The 20,385-nt window shown below is 41.5% G+C and overlaps 1 pseudogene; it reads right to left on the bottom strand.

Annotated features, from left to right (window-relative positions):
• Positions 1–251: 251 nt before the first annotated feature.
• On the bottom strand, positions 252–1,410 carry LOC123286321 (lipid transferase CIDEC pseudogene; annotated as a pseudogene).
• Between the last annotated feature and the right edge of the window lie 18,975 nt (positions 1,411–20,385).

The following is a 20,385-nucleotide window of genomic DNA, read 5'->3' as shown; positions in this document are numbered from 1 at the left end:
TCTCCACATCCTCAATCTCTATACAAAGTGGGACCACCTATTCTGCAGCCTGCCCAAGTTTTCCCTATCAGATTCAAACTTCAGAAATGTTCCTCCTCCTTAATAGAGTGACATAATGAATGACCTCAGGTTCAGGTAGGACCCCGCCTCTTCATGGAGAGATGTACCCTTAAGCACGATAACACAGTACTCACCAAACTAGGCAGTCAGTCTGGTCGTTGGCCAAGAAAGGCCTCCATGGACTTGGGCCTTCATTGCAGCATCTTCAGGCAGGTCTGGATGAGGGATGAGGCCTTGCCCTTGGAGGGCTACCCTCCCTCTGTGGCATGCAGGACCTGCTGCATGTAACAGGAGGTGCTGAGCAGCACGTAGCCTGTGGCCTGTGGCCTGTGTGCTGAAGAAGGCCCAGTGAAGAGCTTCCTTCAGAATGTGCAGTGCAGACTATGGGGAAGGGAGCATGTGCCAGAGAGAGCTGCCTTCAGGTTCAGGTAGCCAAGGAAGTCCTGCAGGTTCACCTTGTGCAGGTAGAAAGTTATGCATGTCTCGTGCATCTTCTTGGCAGTCTTATGGGAGAGGGAGAGTTGGGACCCAGGCCCCTGCTCTGATGGGGGCTGCACCTTCTGAAGCACCATGCCCTCTGCCAGACCCCAGAGCTACACTTCCGTCTGTACAGTTGCGCCGTCTTCCTCCAGCACCAGGGCGAAGCGCTCGTCTGCCGGCACCAGGGCGTCTCAGACCTCGTGCGGGAGGTCCTCCAGCTTGGCCAGGTGCCCCTCCACACCACTGGTCAGCACTGCTTATTCGGCAGGTGAGTGCTCTCGGGGCCATTCCACTTGCACTTTTCATAAGCCCAAGATGACTGTTGTGAGGGAAAAATAACATTAGATGATGTAATTCCAGCTTTAGTACCTTTCTGGAAAGAAGTGAGGATACAAAGAAATATAGACACACAAATACATGGATTTTAAGTACTTGAAAATGTTAAAGAGCTCGTTTTAAAAATCCTTAGGCAAAACCATCCGCTTTTCAACTTAATTCCCCTTTCCTCACAGGCGAGCCCTGCCTGGGGCCCCGTCCGACCGAGGGGAGCCGCCCCGCGCCGGCCTGGAGGGCGCCCCCTCTGTCTCCCGGCCCGGGCTCCAGCTCGCCCCCTCGAGGCCGGCGCCGCAGGACAGGCGCTCCAGACACGGTGTAAAGGCCGCTGGCTTGTAACTGCGAGGACTCGGACACCCTCCGCTTCGTCCCCGCGGGAGGGCAGGCTGAGGGCGGCGCGGACGGGCAGGACCGCGGGGTCCCACCGCCGAGCGCCGCGCAGTCTCCCGCTGCGGGCCTTCTGGCCACCAGGTGGCGCCACGCGGCTGCCCGCGCGCCACTGCAGGGCGCTCAGGGGCCGGAGGACGCGGGGTAACTGGCCCGGGTTAACCGGCCCCCCGGCCTCCCTCCATCGGTTCGAGCACACGAGCCGCTTGCCCGGGGCCGACGCGGACAGGCAGCTTCAGGAGGATTGCTAAGCAATCTTGCAAAAAAAAATTTTCTACCCCGCGCAGCACTCCCGAATCAACTTAAAAATAACAAATAAACTGTGATAAGGGAAATTGTTGGCGACCGTGGGATAGTACAGAACAGCATGGACACAGGCAGCAAGAGAGGGTGCTGCTTAAGAAGGAGTGTGGGTTCTGGGGTCTGAATGACTGTGTTCAAACCCTGCTTAACGACCTTGTGTGCGTTTTTAACCGCCGTATCACCTCATTGCCCATCTGCAAATGCAGATAATTTACATAGAACTCACCTCCTAGGGTTGTTGACAGGAATTAAATGAATTGATACACGCTGTAAGTAATGTAATACCAACCTCACGGGGCTGCGAGGATTAAATACAGTCTTTCGTGTGAAAGTGTCTTATTAACAGTAATATAAATACTGCAAGGTCTGAGACACTCTGATGCTGGCTACTGTTATTATTATACCAAAAAATGAGACAATCCTCTCCAGAGAAGCTCGAAAATATCTCAAAGTACAGTCTGATCCTGCCTTCTATCACATTAGCGCTTTGTCAGACGGTATGTAGCGACATAGCAGTAGTGCTGAATTTCAAAAACATATAGTTGAAAGAGGACTTTGTTATTGGTCTGGTTTCTGTCTTCTGTCTCAAAGTGCTTTTGTGTGTGTGTGTGAGGAAGATTGGCCCTGAGCTAACATCTGTGCCAATCTTCTTCTATTGTGTATGTGGGACCCCACCACGGCATGGTTTGATGAGTGGTGTGTAGGTCCTCACTGGGGATCCAGCCACAAACCCTGGGCCTCCAAAGTGGAGCCTGGGAACCCAACCACTAAGCCACTATGATCTTATGTAAAGAATATTAGGCAGGTGTGTGTATGTGCATGTGCGTGTGTGTGTAGCTTAAGTCAATAATTTAAAATGCTAACATAGTTCCAAAATGCCTTGAGGAAAAAAATTTGATTAAAATTTCGGTGCGAAAGTGACAATGGCGCCGTAAGGAACACTCTGGGCAGACCCCTGCAAGTATTGGGTGTATGTCCTAAAACCTTCAAGTGTCTGGAGAAATGGTTTCTTTTTTAAGATGGATCATATCCTGCTCTGAGCGCAGGAATCTGAGTAATGAGGCGAAATCTCCTTCCCTCACTGGGGTAATTCAGCCTGGGACGGGTCACCATGGATAAAAGAGTGCTCTCTGGATTCTCACCGGGAGGGAACCAGTGACTGAACACAACGTTCCTTCCTTAGAAAGAACACATCTCTTGAGAGGTGGACATACTTTTCCAGCAAAGAAACTGCTGCTCCAAAGTTTTCGTTACTGATTTAATATTCAGTTTCAATTTTTGTGTCAAATGTTGGTGTGGAAAAGATTCTCGTGTCGTGGGAAATCTATGGATTGATGAATACAACAGATTGTGCATGGAGGCAATATTAAATAAACGAGCTTTAAAACCAATTTTGTAGTAGTCAAGTGTTTACAAATGAAATGATATAAGATCTGGGATTTGCAACTGACTCGGGGAGGGGATGTAGAGCATAGACAAAACAGAACTGGTCAGATATTGACAATTATTGAAACTAGGTGATGGGTCCGTGGGGGTTCATCAGACTATTTTCTCTACTGTTGTAAACATTTGAAAATTTCCTTATAAAAAAGTTAGCCAAAACTCCCAAAGGTATGGCTTTCTCTTGTTTGAATGACAGATGCTTTTAAAAATTAATTCATAAAAGTGCATACTGAAATATAAAATATAGCTAACATTATTGGTGCTCACTATGTGCTAGGCAGATGTATAATATTATATATATTCTGTACATATATAATTATATTATATATAGATACACATATATACTTTTATATGTATATATAATTTAATATGTTCATGTATTAAATACACATATAAGTATACTCATTTTGCAAAGGAGGACGCTGAAACTAAATGCAAGGGAGTCCAGGCATACAGACACACACACACACATCTACTCTCATTTGTAGTTTAAATAGGCTGAGTGGATTCTCTCACTGACAGTGGTATACAGATCTTAGTGCTGTTCTCTTATTATATTTATAAAGTAGGACCTGTCTTCTTCTCATTCTCAAAACAGGAAAAACATGACCATGTTAAACCAAGCAGAGAGACTATCTAGGCCTAGGTACATAATTCCCAATCTCCTCCATTCTCTTTTAGCAAGCTGAATGAGTTATTTAGCAGAAGTACACTTTTGACACTAGTGTCCCCTTTTCCAACCATTATTCTCCAGTGTCTTGGTTAGGATTCCAAAAGTCCCCTAATGATAGGTCTCCAAGTCCTATGGCCTCTGCATGTTGGCGATGAGAGTGCTTAGGGATCAATAGAGCTGAGCAGCAGGTGCCTCTCTCCTGAGTCCTTCCTTCTATCGGGGTACAGGCATTCAGGCCAGAGACACAAAGGTCCAGGAGAGCATAAGTCTTTTAGGGATCAGGACCCTCACACTTCCGGGAGAGGGGCAAGGAGGTGACCATTACATCTATGGCTATTGGCTGATGATCTGAAGCCCAGATCAAGAACTCTTCAAGATCCTCCTCTTCTTATAAAATCCAAATGTTAAAACCTTGATCCTTCTGGGAGGATGTAATCATCCCCTTCTCCCCATTACCATGCTGATTTGGGCACATTTCCTATGCCTTGCCTTAGATTTGTTGATACATTTGTCAGAGTCCCCACTAGACGACAGACTCTATGAAGGCAGAGATCAGCCCGTTCATCTTTCAGTTCCTCAGTGCCCAGCTTCCTAGAAAGTAGGTGCCCAATAAATGTTGATTGATTCGATGATGCAGATCATTGGAGTCCCTCGCTGTTGCCTTGACTTTGCTCTCTCTTACGCCATCTGCAGCTTACTTACAGGTTGGGTTTTTTTTTTACGTCATTCACAAATCACTGGGGGTTTTCTTTTTTTGTTTGCTTCTTGATAGAAATGCCCCAGATCCAAAGGCTCCTTGCTAAGCAAGGGATGTGCTAGCTTGAAGGTTCACAAGGGTATTATTAACTATAAAATTTAGGAACTACCACAGGTGTTGCCGGTGAGGAAAGAGTGGTTGTGAACTATAGCCTTTACATCTGTCATCCATTTTCTCCTCCTTGGAGTCATTTCGCCCTTGGGCTAAAGTGGAATGGCCTGCCTTGGTCACTCAACAAGTAATATGTGGAAGAAAGCCCAAACCAAGCTTCAGAGCTCAGCATCGTCCTTCCTATTTGAAGCAGACCTTCTCTGTGTGACTGCAAAGCCCAGGCAACAACCCACAAGTGGAAGATGTTATGGCCCATGGCCTTATTTATTAAAAATGGTCACGCCCTTGCTGACGGCTGCCCTCTGAGGGGATCTGTTCCTTCTGCTGTTCCAACCAGCGCAGAGTTTGGCTGCCTTTCTAGAAACATCCCTAACTTTAGCGTTTTTTCCTTCTACCTATCCCACTAAGGCTTGTTGTATAAAACACGCTGTGTGGCATGCCTCCATTCATTCTTTGCCCATGTGCAGCCAGGACAATTGTGTTGCTTGTGAGAATATGACGCAATCTCTGCAGTGGTCAGCAACTGCCAAACAAGCTGGAGTGTCCAGCATCTCCCAGGTCTGCCTACAGCCCCCACTTAGGTCATCTTGTACACCTCCATCAGGTCTATCTTCCTAAAATGCTCACTCTCCTTGGGCCACTTCTCTTTTAGGAATCTACAGTGACTGTCCATTGCCAACTGTGAAGGAAAGAGACAGCACATTTGGTGGGCAACCACTACCCTATGCACCAGCGAGGGCTGGGTGGTTTGCGTGCTCTGTTCAAGCCTGTGAGGTGAGTGATATTCTCTTCGTTCCTCAGATGCAAGCTCTGCAGCTCGAAGAAGTTAAGAAACCTGTCCAAGTCATATACCTTGCAAGCGGTAGAGCTAGGACTGATCCTAAAGTCCACATTCTTTCTTCGACACCAACTGCCCATGTGGGTAGAATACAGATTAGTAAGGCATCCTGGAATTCAAACGTTTCCTCATTTGTTCCCCCCTCTCCAACATGCCCTCAACCTCCAGTACTTTCCAAAGAAGTACTCTGCCACAGTCAGATCTTTCTCTGAAAGGCCCTCACACACCTTGTTCATTCAGGCAATGAATTAATACTCACCTACCATCAAGGACTGAAGGTGCAAATATGTAAATGACTTTCTCACAACAACTGGGAAAGTAAATGGCAGGGTGAAAACTCCCAGGCCTCTGCCTTCAATGCCTCTACACATTCGTCCACCTCAGAGCCTGCCCCTTCTCAGTGCCCTCCAGCCAAAAAACACCAAGAACACCCCTACAGTCAGCTGTGGGTTCACTGACTCGTTGCAATGAGGGAGACTGCATACCCTCAGTAAGTGGGTGTGAAAAACGGCTTCTGATAGGATTTGGGCTTGTGTTCAGTGATCCTGGGGAGGGTTCAAGGAAGTGGGGCTCTACTCCCGATTGGATGTTGTCAGGAAGCGGGGCTGATTCCATGATTGGGACCTTAATTCTTATCTAGAAGGCAGGAGGAACAAAGCAAGCCTACAGCTGTAATTGGAAAAGAAGCAGCAGTTACTCTTGTTACCCAGGATAGAGGAATGTTTGGTGGTCATTTTTGTGGTCTAGACAATTTCTTGTTTTGATTATAGTCAGACATAATTACAGACTGGTCTTGTTTTTGTTTTGATCCATCGCAATCACAGAGTGGCCTTGTCTGACATGGGCATTCTGTGAGATTGTCTGTATTTAACAAGAGTGTACCACAGACTAGCCAATAGTACTAGGCCAGCTGCTTTTCTCTTTCTACTCTCATTCCTCTTTCTTGATATTGCTGGTGTTACAGTTCACACATTTGATGTCCCCTATCTTCATCCCTCCCCACAGCCCTATCTGGGCCCTAGTTCTTTCACTTCGCTGAACTTCTGCCTCCATCATACAATTTAGCGCTCATTGTGTGTGGACATACCCATGGAGGATGAACCCACGTAGAGGGGCCCAAGAATTTCTGGAGGAGAGTGGGACCAGCCCAGAAGAGTTGACGTGCACAAAGAGCCCAAGCAGGCCAGCTTTGGTGACTACCCAGCAGAGTGTGACGGGGGAGGAAGAGGAAAAGCACTCCCCTTCCTGAAGAACTAAGGCGCTGCTGGGATTTTAGGAATCTGAGGGGACATGGCGCCATCTTGTAGCTCTGACACAGCCATGAGCAAAGATAGCATCTGCCTCTGTGTTGTGTAAGACCCCTCCCAAAACAAGAGAGGGCTGGCTTCAAAATCACTGGGTGAGTTTTAGCGGGGACTGGGGAGTACTGCCGAATGAAAGATATAACCATTGTATGATCCACAACGTACATCCACAGACTGGTGAAGCCTGCGGAAACAAGGGTTATGTTTTTTTGTGTGTTTTACAAAAGCACTTTTAAAAATTATAATACACACTCGTTGTAAAAGTTTAAACAAATTGAATTACAGAAAGAAAAAAAATCCTGTCTTCCTCCTCTGTCCAATCCCACCCTCTTTAAAGTAACCGGTATTAGCATGTTAGTGTGTATCATTCCATACTTTTCCTGTGCTTATACAAACATAGAATTACCTATTTAGAGTCTTGTTTTTGCTTCTTACAAAAACCTGATCATGTTCTTCAAATTATTCTACCACTTGCTTATTTTCACTTACCAATATGTCTTCTACACTTTTTCAACTCAATACGTATAAATGTGGTTTGTTCGATTTGATGATTGCATAACATGCCATACGATGGATGCACCATAATTTACTAAATCAGCCCATCATTAATCATAGGTTATGGTTGTCTTATCAGCTTTGTTTGCTAATGCTTTATCTGAGCTAGTCTTGTTTTAGCTTTAGTCTCCTAAATAACAGAGAACATGTCTAAAATACAGGTTTCCTTCCTAGACCTAACACATCACTACCTACACACATCAACATTTGACATGACATGATTATTCTTTTAATTTTGGAAATGCTCATAACGTCTTCTTCTTGTTTGCTAAAAGGAAGACAATTCTTAGGAAGAGAGACTCAAATTTGGCACATTTACTGAGCAGGGGCAGGTAACGTTTAATTTCCTAATCCCATATGGTCCAATTTTTCTCCATATGTCAATCTCCCTCCCAACAGGTGCATCATATTTTCCCATGGAAATACACCTATATCACTAGAGAAATCATTTAAATTCTACCTCTGTATCATAAAATTATTCAAGTTTTAGAGCGAGGCTGCCTAATCCAACACCCTCATTTTAAAGATGAACAAAGTGAAGCTTGAAGGGATTCATAATTTAGCCAAAGGCACATGGCTACTTAGCCAAGCAGCTGGGGCCAGGAACACTCCAGAGCGCTCTTCACTGTAGGACACAGCCCCTTGAGGGCTTAAGGGTGCTTGGAGCACAACGCATAGGCAATGGTATTTTTATTTGAGGAGAATTTAAAAGTCGGTCATTAACTTTTCTCAAAGACTTTGAAACAGGTAACTGATTCTTGCTACTTGCTACTCACCCCTCTGAAGAAGGAACTCTGTCCACCAGACCCGGAGTCTGTAACTTGTTTTCCCCATGAGGTCTGCTCTTGCCCCAGCTTGCAGTTTTCTCTGCAACCAGCAGCTAATTGGGTGGCCACTGCTCCTTTGTCCTTGCATTCCCACAATATCCAGTGTGCCCTGGCCTGGAGTTGAGGCGCTTATTATCTGATTATACAAAGGTAAAATCTACCAGTTGTGGCTGGAGAGGATTGTCAGGAGTGATACAGATTTGTAGAGCCTAAAGCTTATAAAATTTTTGAGATCGTCTTTAATGGAAAACTATACAAAAATATCTTATTTTTGCTATTTATACAAAAACATATAAACACATCACTAGGTTCCCTCCCAGTGCCTTAGAAAAGGCCAGGTTCTAGCAAATGAGGGATGCTGAGTCTTGATTTCCTTTAGCTTCAGGGTGAAATTGCTCCGGCACCTTACATGGAGTAACGTAGGACACACCTGAGGCACCCTTTCTAATCCCTCACACGTAGTCAGACGGAGCTGCTCAGACCCCTCTGGGAGGTAGAACACAGTAACTGTAAGACCCAGAGCTATCAGGGCAGTTTCTATTTCAAATATTTCACCAGACCACATGGCAAATGATGCAACTTGACTTTTCAAAAAACACAGGTGAGAATGCTACAGAATGAAAGCACAAAAGACAAAGAAAACAAAGAAAAAAAAAATCAAACCAACTCCCCCACCCACGCAAAGGAGTACAAATAGGAACGGAAATACCAATTGTTTCCTATGGATGTTTTGTTTCCGGTCTCAGAATGGAAAGAATGAACCCAGGAAGGACAATAACAGCACACAGCCTCTGCAGAGCACAGAAGTTTCCACCTGCTAAGAAAACAGCAGGAATCTTTAACAGAAAATTATCTTCCCTTATTGGGTCACAATAATTATGTCGCCAAGAAAATCTTCTTAGACTTACTCTGGATAAGAAATAAAATGTACCTTGAAAAGATAAGTTTAAAAGACTAGCAAATCTCCTAGTCCCTGTCCTCAGGATGAAAAGTCCCTGTCCTTTTCATCCCATAGTAATCAGACCCGAGATTTCAGAGCACAATATTGAAGCTGCTGTGCTGTGTAGGTCTCCCATGCCCAAAAACTCGGGCAACTATTCCACAGACTTCTAACGGGCTGTCAGCGAACAGATGTGCAGTAAAAAGCTACTCACCAATTTATGACTCATCCATGAGGGTCAGGGAAGAGGTGTTCATTTTGCTCTCCAGGAGACACCCTGTATCTGAAAGGCAGCTGACACATACCTAGCTCTTCCAGGGTTAGCACAGAGCATTTACTGCCTGTTCAAAAATGTTAACAGTAATCATAATAAGTCATAACTACTGTTTACTGAGACTTACTATGTGCGTTAAATGTATTATCTCATTGAATCTTCATAACAACTCTACCACCATTCCTATTTTATCTACAAGAAAACAGAGATGTTAAGACGTACACACTGTCGTTTAGCTAATAAGTGCTAAAGCTGGTATTCAAACAGTACTGTCAGACTGCAGAGGCCATTCATTTAACCACTATGCTTTCCTGTCTCCTTTGTGCAAAAGATGGATTTCTGAGAGGTTAACTCAAGAAGAAAGCAAAAAAGCAAAACTTAAGCATATCTACAAAGATTAGCCAATCCCTGCTTAGTAATGATGCCAATAGAAACCGGTCTGGGCCGAGCTCCATTCCCTCACCAGTCCCAGCATCAGTCACCTGGGTACTTACAAAAAAGGCCAATTCTCTGGCCCATTTCAGACCTACTGAGTCAGAATCTCTGAGGAATCCCCATTTTACATGCCCCACCCACCCAGCCCAGGCAATTCTGCTGCACACTGCAGTTTGAGAACAGCTGCTTGTGGGATGCTCATTCCTCCTGTCTCACCTGGAAGACCAAGTTTATACCTGTTGTCCTGGCATAAGCATCAATAGTGCCCCTCTTTATTCTCATAAGAGTTTCAGTTTAGGCAATTTCCATGTATATATTTCTGTATTTTTCATACCAAAAATCAGACCATAGTGTACTTTATAACCTAGATTTCTTATTTAATGATTCCTACTTTTCCATTCAAATAAAATTTTATCTTTTCTAATACCAATCCACATTCAGATTTCCTTAGTCATCCCTAAAATGTCCTCTACCTCTGGTTTGATCAATCAACACTTTGCATTTTAAAAGTTTTCTGTTCTAAACTAATGACAGTTTCTCTCTTTTGTTAACACTGACTTATTAAAGAGATCAAGCCAGAAGTGCTATGGGCTGTGCCATCTTTTGGATTTTTCTGGATACCTCTTTATGGTGTTACTTTGTTTGTTCTTCTGTTTTCTATATTTTTTATCAACTGAAAATTAAGGTTTGATGGAGTCAAGTTTGGCTATACATCACAAGTAATGGTATTTACTTCATCTCTGTATACTTCAGGAAACATGTAACATCTGGTTGACCTTCCATTAGTGATGTTAAGATCAACCACTGGAAAAGGGTGATGACTTTCTGATCCCGTGATGGGAGAGTTACATTTTTCTTCTTGCAGCTAGAAAGTAATCTGTATGGAATCATTTTCTACGTAGTTTCCCATCAACTACACACCTGATGCTTTTAACACCATTGCTAATTGTTGCCTGAGTTAAAGGTGTTACAGAATGTTGATTTGCTAATTTTATCAATCCTACTACATTATTGGTCAACATTCCTTGGTAAAATAGAGATATTTTCCTCATTATCTGGAACCGTTTGGTTACCAGAAAAGGCAACCAATGTTATAGAAAGGCAAGTTAAATGTTTATTTCCTTCCCTTTACCATTTTTCACTTAAAGAGCTAGTTTAATAGCCCCTCAGGCCCAATTTCTGGGGTCCTTTTGCAATATCTCCATCAAAAGAGTGAGCATCTTCTAGAAAAGTCTAGTGGTTGTAGAACTAAATGCCAAAAAGTTTGGCCACACTGTGCACAGACGTCATTGGCCATCAGAAATATTCCACTGGAGGGGCCGGCTCCGTGGCCGAGTGGTTGAGTTCGCGCGCTCAGCTGTGGTGGCCCAGGGTTCGGATCCTGGGCGCGGACATGGCACCGCTCGTCAGGCCACGTTGAGGCGGCGTCCCACATCCCACAACTAGAAGGACCTGCAACTAAGATATACAACTGTGTACGGGGGGGGGGAGGGGGGTGGTGGGGAAATAAAGCAGAAAAAAAAAAAAAGATTGGCAACAGTTGTTAGCCCAGGTGCCAATCCTTAAAAAAAAAAAAAAAGATATTCCACTGGAAACTGCATTGTTAAGTGTTGACCCAAGCTAATTACAATTTTCACATGTGACCCAAATCCTGTACTGCATTTCTCTGAGCTAAGGCAGATCTTGAAGAACGCTTCGTTTATGACAGAACACACTCTTGCCTCTCAGAAAAGAGCTTTCACTAAGCAGAGGCAGAGCTGTTCTAGTTAATGGACTCTCAACAAGCAGGAGCACTGTACCAAGCTATGGGACAATGATTCTTTGTGTTCTGAGTTGATATGAGGTGTAGGGCTTTAAAAAGGGTTAGTATTTCCAAGAGAACATACGTCATACACTGTGGCATGTTCAACAATATCTCTCACCCCACATGCTCTTCTTACATTGTGACTTTGTCATTTCTGCCAGTGAGAGGTGGGGTCTGTGATCTCTTCCCTTGATTCTGGGCAGGCTTGTGACATGGCAGAAGTGACACTATGTATGGATGTACACCATTTGTTTATTCATTCACTTGTTGATGGACGTTTGGTTGTTTTCAATTTTGGGCTATTACAAATAAAGCTGCTGTGAACATTTGTGTACAAGTCATTGTACAGACATATACTTTCTTTTCTCTAGGAGTAAATGGCTGGATCATATGACAGGTGTATGGTTTAACTTTTAAGAAACTGCCAGATTGTTTTTGCAAAATGTTGAACCATTTTACATTTCCACTGAGAGTTCCAGTTTCTCCCCACCCTTGTCTACATTTAGTGTGGTCAGTCTTCTTAATTATTGCCATTCTAATAGGTATGGAGTAGTACCTCACTGCGATTTTAATTTCCATTTCCCTAATGACTAATGATGTAAAGCATTTTTGCATGTACTTATTGATCATTCACATGTCTTCTTCAGTGAAAGGTCTATTCTAATCTTTTTGCCACGTTTTAATAGGGTTTTCTTATTATTGAGTTTTGGGAGTTCTTTATATTTTCTAAATACGAGTCCTTTATCATATCTATACATTGCAAACATTTTCACCTTGTCGGCTTGCCTTTTCATTTTATTTCCAAGAGCAGAAGCTTTTAATTTTGATGAAGTCCAACTATGAGTTTGTTCTTTTGTAGATCATGCATTTGGTGTCAAAACTAAGAAATCTTTACCTGAACAAAGGTCACAAATATTTTTCTCCTATGTTTTCATCTACAAGACTTACAGTTTTAGCTCTTACATTTAGGTCTATGTCCCATCTTGAGTTAATTTTTGTATATGGTACAGGATATGGATTAAAGTTCTTTTTTTTTTTTGTGATATCTATATCCAATTGTTCCAGCAACATCTCTTGAAAAGACTAAGCTTTTGCCACTGATTATCTTTTCATCTTTGTAATAAATCAATCATCAGTGTATGTGTGGATCTATATCTACACTTTTTATTCTCATCTATTTCTCTTACACTACCACACACTGTCTTGGCTACCATAGCTGTGTAGTAAGTTTCAAAACCAGGTAGTTTTAGTCCTCCAACTTTGTTCTATTTTTTCAAACTTGTTTTGGCTATTCTGGGTCCTTTGCATTTCATATGAAGTTTTAGGATCAGTTTATAAATTTCTATCTAAAAAAAGCCTGCAATAGATCAATTTGGGGAGAATTGACATTTTAACTATATTGAGTCTTCTGACCCATGAACAAGATATATGTCTCAATTTATTTAGATCTTCCTTAATTTCTCTCAGCAATGTTTCACTCATGGAAAATCTTCTCATCTCTCTAAGAATATAAAAGTTTTAAATTTTCTTCTGCTCCCTGAATAGTCTTTGTTTTCTCTAGGTTTCTTTTTCTCTGTTTATTTGTGTCTTTATCTTTCATGTTAAAGGACTGATTTATTGGCAGTCTATTCATATTCAAGAGGGAGACACCACAAAGCCAATTAGCAGCTCTGCGTGCATGAGCAAGGACGGTTCACTAGTAGCTATCCCTGTAGGGTAACCGCCCATTTCACAAGAAACTCTAAAATGTCCGAATCTGTAATATTTTTGCCATGAGCTAGACAGGTTGTCCAGAGAAGAATCCTCAATCTTTTGCTCAGAGAGCCTAGTTGGAAGACACGGGAGGGGGCAGGATGAGGACTGAGAGTGGGGAAGTCTCAGGGTTCCACATGTACATTTTCACTTAATTTTCATTTTCATGATTGTGCCTCAGCACTTATCCTCTCTGCCTTGGTTCCTCAGTCTGACGCTTCTCTAGTTGAATTTCTCAAGAAAATAAACTTCGTTTCTTCTTCTGGCATATGAGAGAGGTAGTTATCTTGCAGGGTAGGGTATGGAAAGGGATCTGTGGTTTTTCCCTTTTCCTTATAAAGTTTTTCAACAAATCACCTGCTGTAAGCCCCTCTCTCTCCTCCAGCTTTTTTCTTCCCTGAGGAAGATTCGCCCTGAGCTAACATCTGTTGCCAATCTTCCTCTATTTTGTATTTGGGCCACTGCCAGAGCATGGCCGTCAACAAGTGGTGTAGGTTCACACCTGGGAACCAAACCCAGACCGCCAAAGCAGAGTGTGTGGAAATTTACCACTAGGCCACCAGAGCTAGCCCTCCACTCCAGCTATTTGAGGACACAGTGCCTCCAATTCCTTTATGTTTCAGAGATCTGCTGTGCAAACTGGTACGCCTGTTGGCATTTTCCTCTATAGTCTAGGCCAGTTACCACTTGTCCATCTGTCTCCTGTTTTCCAGCGTTTGTTGACATCTTTAATTTGTTGGCTGCTCCTTTCCTATGTGGATTTAAAACATGTTTATCCTTTGCACAAGTGTGCAATCCACAACATTTATCTAGATATCAAACAGTTTTGAATTACCAAGTAATAACCCTAAGTGGCAGGCCTGACCCTTCCTCCCATTCAGGGAGGCTGCAAGGTTAAGTCTAAGGGAAAGTGTGAGGCTGAAAGGTGGGGTCTGGTTCACTCAGTAATTAGTAATTTTTTTAATCTTTCTTTTTTTTAAGATCCAGGAGTGCATTTAGTTGTCATGTCTCTGGAATTTCTTTTTATTTATTTATTTATTTTGAGGAAAATTAGCCCTGAGCTAACATCTGCTGCCAATCTTCCTCTTTTTTGCTGAGGAAGACTGGCCCTGAGCTAACGCCCGTGCCCATCTTCCTCCACTTTATATGTGGGACAACTACCACAGCCTGGCTTGCCAAGTGGTGCCATCTCCACACCCAGGATCCGGACCTGCGAACCCTGGGCCACCGAAGTGGAACATGCGAACTTAACCACTGTGCCACCAGCGGGCCCCAATAATTAGTAATTTTAAAAGAATATGTGGTAGACTGTAAAGATATATAAGAAAATGTAGGTCACTCTTTCTATGATCCTTCTATAATGACAAACTGGTAAAAAAAGAAAAAAAAATTGCAACATGTTTGTCAGGTGGAATGGCCCTAATATAAAAGAGAAAGAATGTTTGTAAATCAATAAAAAGACCAACACCCAATAGAAAAAGAAATAAAGATGGTTAAAATATATGAGAATATATTGCAATAAAATGTGCAAATTAAATAATGTGCAAAAAAAAAATATTGAGCTAATTTTGTTTGTTTTGTTTTAAGATTGGCACCTGAGCTAACAACCGATGCCAGTCTTTTTTTTTCTTTCTTCTTCTCCCCAAAGACCCCCAGCACACAGCTGTGCATTCTAGTTGTGAGTACCTCTGGTTGTGCTGAGCTAATTTTAACCGACCAAATTAACAAAGTTTAACAGGTCAAACTTTCTTGGGGTGAGGGGTACAATTTGGCAATTCTGTCAAAATTTGAAAAAGTGAATACTTTTTGACCAGTTCAGGGAGTGTCATGAACATATAAATGGATGTTTGAAAAGCTGTTGCAAAAAGCCATCAGCACAGAGTTGATTAAACAAGTTACTGTTCTACCTCACAGTGAATACTCTGCAGCAATAAAAAATGAGAGTGGACTAGAGATTATTTTCCTTTTGTCTACACCTTTTTGACTGAACATTTTGTAATAAGTGTATCTTACTTTTATAATCAGAAAAATCAGGGAAGCCATTTTTGTTTTACTCATTTAGAAGCAACTTAGATTAGTAGTTAGGAGTACGATCTTGGGACCCGAAACTGCCTGGGTTCAAATCCTAGCACCATCCCTTGTTCAACCTTCACCAACGTTCTTGATGCTCCTTAGTTTACCTATCATTAAAATGAATATAATAGGGGCCGGCCCTGTGGCTCAACAGTCAAGTGCACACATTCTACTTCGGCGGCCTGGGGTTCAGATCCTGGGTGCAGACATGGCACCACTTGACAAGCCATGCTGTGGCAGGTGTCCCACATGTAAAGTAGAGGAAGATGGGCACAGATCTTAGCTCAGGGCCAGTCTTCCTCAGCAAAAAGAAGAGGATTGGCAGCAGATGTTAGCTCAGGGCTAATCTTCCTTAAAAAGAAAAAAGAATATAATAATACCTACTTCATAAGATTATCCTAAGAATTAAATAAATTAATATCTGTAAAATGCTTAGAACCTGCTTGACACACAATAAGCACTTGATATGTATTAGCTATTATTTCATTTTTGAAAAACAGATTATTTAGTGATTTGTGTTAGGCTGTCTTAAAATGTCTCAGTGTCAAAATAGCTGATTCAAAGTGCCAATAGTCAATGGGAAAAGACAAGAACAAAATTATAAGTTTAAACATTGGAAGGGAAGAGACAAAATGTAATTATTTGGAGATGATATAATTGCCTACCTAAGAAAATCCAAGAGAATCAGCTGAAAAATCATCAGGATTAGTAAGAGAATTCACTAGAATACTGAATAAAAGAATTCAGTAGAATGGAAAAATAAAACATAAATATTCTGAATTCAATAGCCTAACACTATAGCAGCACTATAGTTAGAAAATATAATGAAAGAAAAATAGATTCAATTCACAATAATAAAAAAATATATAAAATATCTAGGAGTAAGTTTCACAAGAAATATATAAGTTCTACATAAAGAATACAAAAACATGTTGAAAGACTTAAAAGGAGATCTGAAACTCCTGGATAAAATAATTAAAGCTGGGGTTGGGGGTCAAGTGGGTAAAGGGGATCATTTGTAAAGTGATGGATGGAAACTAGAATTTTGGTGGTGAATGCGATGTAATGTATACAGAAGTCAAATTACAATGATGTATACTCGAAATCTATAAATGTTATAAACCAATATTACCTCTATAAAAAAACTTAATGAAAAATAATTAATTAAAATGGTAAAAACTACAGTTATTCCCCTCAAATTTCTAAAAATCTAATGCAATTCTAATGAAAATTCTAACAGGGCATTTTTTTTTTTTTTAGGTATGAGGGTCTTCATGAGGATTTCTTGTAGTGGGGGGTCTTGTGGCTACGAACTCCCTTAGATTTTGTTTGTCTGGGGAAGCTTTTATTTCTCCATCATATCTGAAGGATATTTTTGCTGGAAAGAGTATTCTTGGCTGAAAATTTTTTTCTTTCAAAGATTTGAATATGTCATTCCATTTTCTCCTAGCCTGGAAGGTTTCTGCAGAGAAATCTGCTAAAAGCCTGATGGGGTTCCTTTGTAGGTTATTTTCTTCTGCCATGCTGCCCTTAGTATTCTTTCTTTGTCATTCATTTTTGCCAGTTTTACTACTTTATGCCTTGCAGTAGGTCTTTTTGCATTGACATATCTAGGAGATCTGGAAACCTCTTCCACATGGATAGCCATCTCTTTCCCAAGGTTTGGGAAGTTCTCTGCTATTATTTCTTTGAACACACTTTCTGCTCCATTCTCCTTCTCTTTTCCTTCTTGTATACCTGTAATTGTTATGTTCATTTCCTAATTGAGTAGGATATTTCTCGGAGACTTTCTTCATTTCTTTTTAGTCTTAGTTCTCTCTCCTCCTGTGTCTGGAGCATTTCAACATGTCTATCTTCAATTATGCTGATACACTCCTCTATGATGTCCATTTGAGTGTTTAGGGAATCCATATTTTGTTTTCTCTCTTCCATTGTGTCTTTCATCTCTAATATTTCTGATTGATTCTTCTTTGTAGTTTCAATCTCTTTTGTGAAGTAGCTCCTAACTCGTTGAATTCTTTCTTTACATTCTCTTTTACCTCGTTGCATTTTTTGATGATAGCTATTTGAATTCTTTGTCATTTAGATTACATATTTCTGTTTCCTCAGGACTGACTTCTGGATACTTGTCATAGTCTCTCTCGTCTGGGGATCTAATATAATGTTTGATATTGCTAGAGTGAGTGGTTCTGTTTTTAGGCACCCTGGTATTATTTGATTGCAGTTACCGCCTATCACCACTAGGTGGGGGTCAAGAGCCACATATTCTGAGCCCTCTGCCTTCAGCCAAAATCCAGACGTGGAGCTGTCCTGGGCAGGTGGGGGGAGGGGCAATTTCTCCTGCATGCTCTTGGGGTTTTCTCCCTCTGCTCTGGCTATCTGCTCTCCTGGGGTGTTGGCTTGCTGAGGTCACAGCTGGTGAAAGCTCTTGCCCCTGGTAGAGGGCTTCCCTTTAGGCTGCAAGGGCCCTAGGGAGTCCTTGATGTTCCCATGAACCAACGTCCCCTCCCCAGTTCCTTCCCTCTCAGAGGCGTCTGGCAGTCCCAGATTGCAGTCTTTAGCGGAGAGAGTCAAGTTTCCTCTTACCCCATTCCACCTCCTCCAAGGGGGGCTCCAGCTTCTCCGCCCTCCATTGTATGGCTGCATGTGTCTCTCCGTTATTTGTGTTATGTCTGGATGTCCTCTGTTGGAGTATAGATGTTTTTTTTTGTTGTATGTTGGAGGGGGAAGATTACTGATAAAGTTCACTCTGCCATGATGCTGATGTCACTCTCAGGGCTATTTTCTTTTTAAACTTAACAAGTTGATCCTTAAATTGATCTAGAAGAATAGATACTTGAAAATGGGCAAGAAAAGTGTGAAAAATAAGATGAATGAGGGTGGCTTACTCTGCCAGATATCAAATTAAAAGCATCATACTGACTCAGGAATAGATGATCAGGGGAACAGGTTAGAGAATACAAACCAGACACAGCATTATGGGGATTTAGTATATGGGAAGGAGCACCACCTGGATGGGATTTTCAGACAACTGTGTTAAGACAATTGGTTATACACACAAAAAAATTAAATTAGATCCATATGTTACACAGCACACAAAAATAAATTCCAGGGTGGACCAAAAACCTAAATTAAAAACAAACATTAAAGTACAGGAAAATATCTGTAGAATCTTGGAATAGGTTTTGTCTTCCAAATGAAGGTTCATAATCTACAAACCCTATGATCTCTTTTTTATTTAGAAAATATACACATATACACACACATAGATAGGTTAATCTACATATAAACAAAAAGTTGGAGAAAGAACCCAGCAGACTATGGCAGTGGTTAGGAGTTGGGATTACAGTGGTCTTTCATCATCTGTTTTATATTTTGGAGATGTTTGAATTTTTTCTGATTACCTTTGAAATCAGAAAAAAAAAAACCCCCACAGCAAACCAAAAAAAATTCTACTATGATAAATACCCTGATGAAATATACCAATACTCTCAGAGGATACTGGAATAAGACAAAGCTAGGTATGTGCAAAATGCATCAATTTCCAAAGCATTAAAATTTTGTGAATCCTAGCTCATCGTCTCATTCATCTTATGCTTGATTCACTTAAATTTGCTAATGACTTTCAAAATCTGGCATTCAGAATTGACCCAATTTTCCAGAAATAGTCTGGCCAAATTACAAAACAGTAAGACATGATCTCAAAAAGAATGCTTCTCTATCCTTATTTTGTTAATTTTGCTTTAGCCTCATCATAGTGTAGTTTCATGTTTAGACTGGTCAACAAACGCATCTGATATTTTCATTGTAAACATCTTTGCTGTAGACATCTTTGCCACAGCATTTTCACTGTGTAACTAATTGGCAACTAAGTCAATTTTTCCATAAAAGATAAAATTGCAAAAAATAAAATTAAAACAAATAAACAATAAGGAAAGAGGGACATTTAAAAGGACACAATGAAACATGTAGTAGATAGATATCTGGACTACATTTAAATGTTCCATCACATGCCCAGTCCTTATACTTCACCAAAGCATCTAAGCCAGAGACTGTGACAAATACTAAAATTTTGACCACATCATGTTCTCCACATCAAATAGCAAAAAATTCTCACCATTTTCAAGAAACTTATACTCATCAGGAATCACGTAACCATTTCTTTTTTGTGGGGGGATAGGAGGAGGAGTTTGATTCTTCGTTGGCCTCAAACTTCTAATATCACATGATAAGTTTGGTAAAGATGACATTAGAGAACAAGCTGTTGTATTTAAATTAGCTAAAGAATTGGTAATTAATACTCTTGAAGGCTGTTGTGAATGACTAGCTGCCTCTTTTATATTTGCCATAGCTTGGTAAACTTTTGGTTTTGACAGGTGGGAGGGATGACTGCTCACCGAAGGATTTGCAAACTGATATATCATCATTTTCTAGTATAGTATTCAATCCAACTTTACACTCACCTATTTCACACTTCCAGTAAGTTTATCATCGTAGTTTCTAATTGAAACCAAAGTGTCAAACTAAACTGTCAATCAGTTATTTTACGACAAAATTGCCTTACGGCAAATTAATTATGGAGTGAAAATGCTTGGGCAAACATGTCTATGGCAAAGATGCTGAAGGCAAAGACACCTAGAACCGTCAGTAAGAGCCCCCAGTTGCCCAACCAGGTTTCTGTTGGAAAATTAATGCAACTGTATTCGTTTTCTATTACCGCCAAAACAAATTACCACAAACAATGACTTAAGCAACACATTTATTATCATACAGCTCAACAGAAGTCTGACCTTGGTCTCACTGGGCTAAAATAAAGGTGTCAGCAGGGTATGTTCCTTTCTGGAGGTTCTAGGGGGGAATCCGTGTCCTTGCTCACTTGGGCTGTTGGCAGAATTCAGTTTGCAGCAATGGTAGCACTGAGATCCTTATTTCCTTGCTGGTTGTCGGCTGATGGCTGTTTCCAGCTTTTAGAGGTCACCCACATTCCTGGACTCATGGCCTCCTTCCTCCATCTTCAAAGCCAGCAACAGCAGGTC

The sequence above is a fragment of the Equus asinus genome, chromosome 6 (assembly GCF_041296235.1).
Source record: "Equus asinus isolate D_3611 breed Donkey chromosome 6, EquAss-T2T_v2, whole genome shotgun sequence".
Classification (NCBI taxonomy): Eukaryota; Metazoa; Chordata; class Mammalia; order Perissodactyla; family Equidae; genus Equus; species Equus asinus.
Note: the sequence above shows the minus strand (reverse complement) of the source record. Positions and strands in the feature narration are given on the sequence as shown.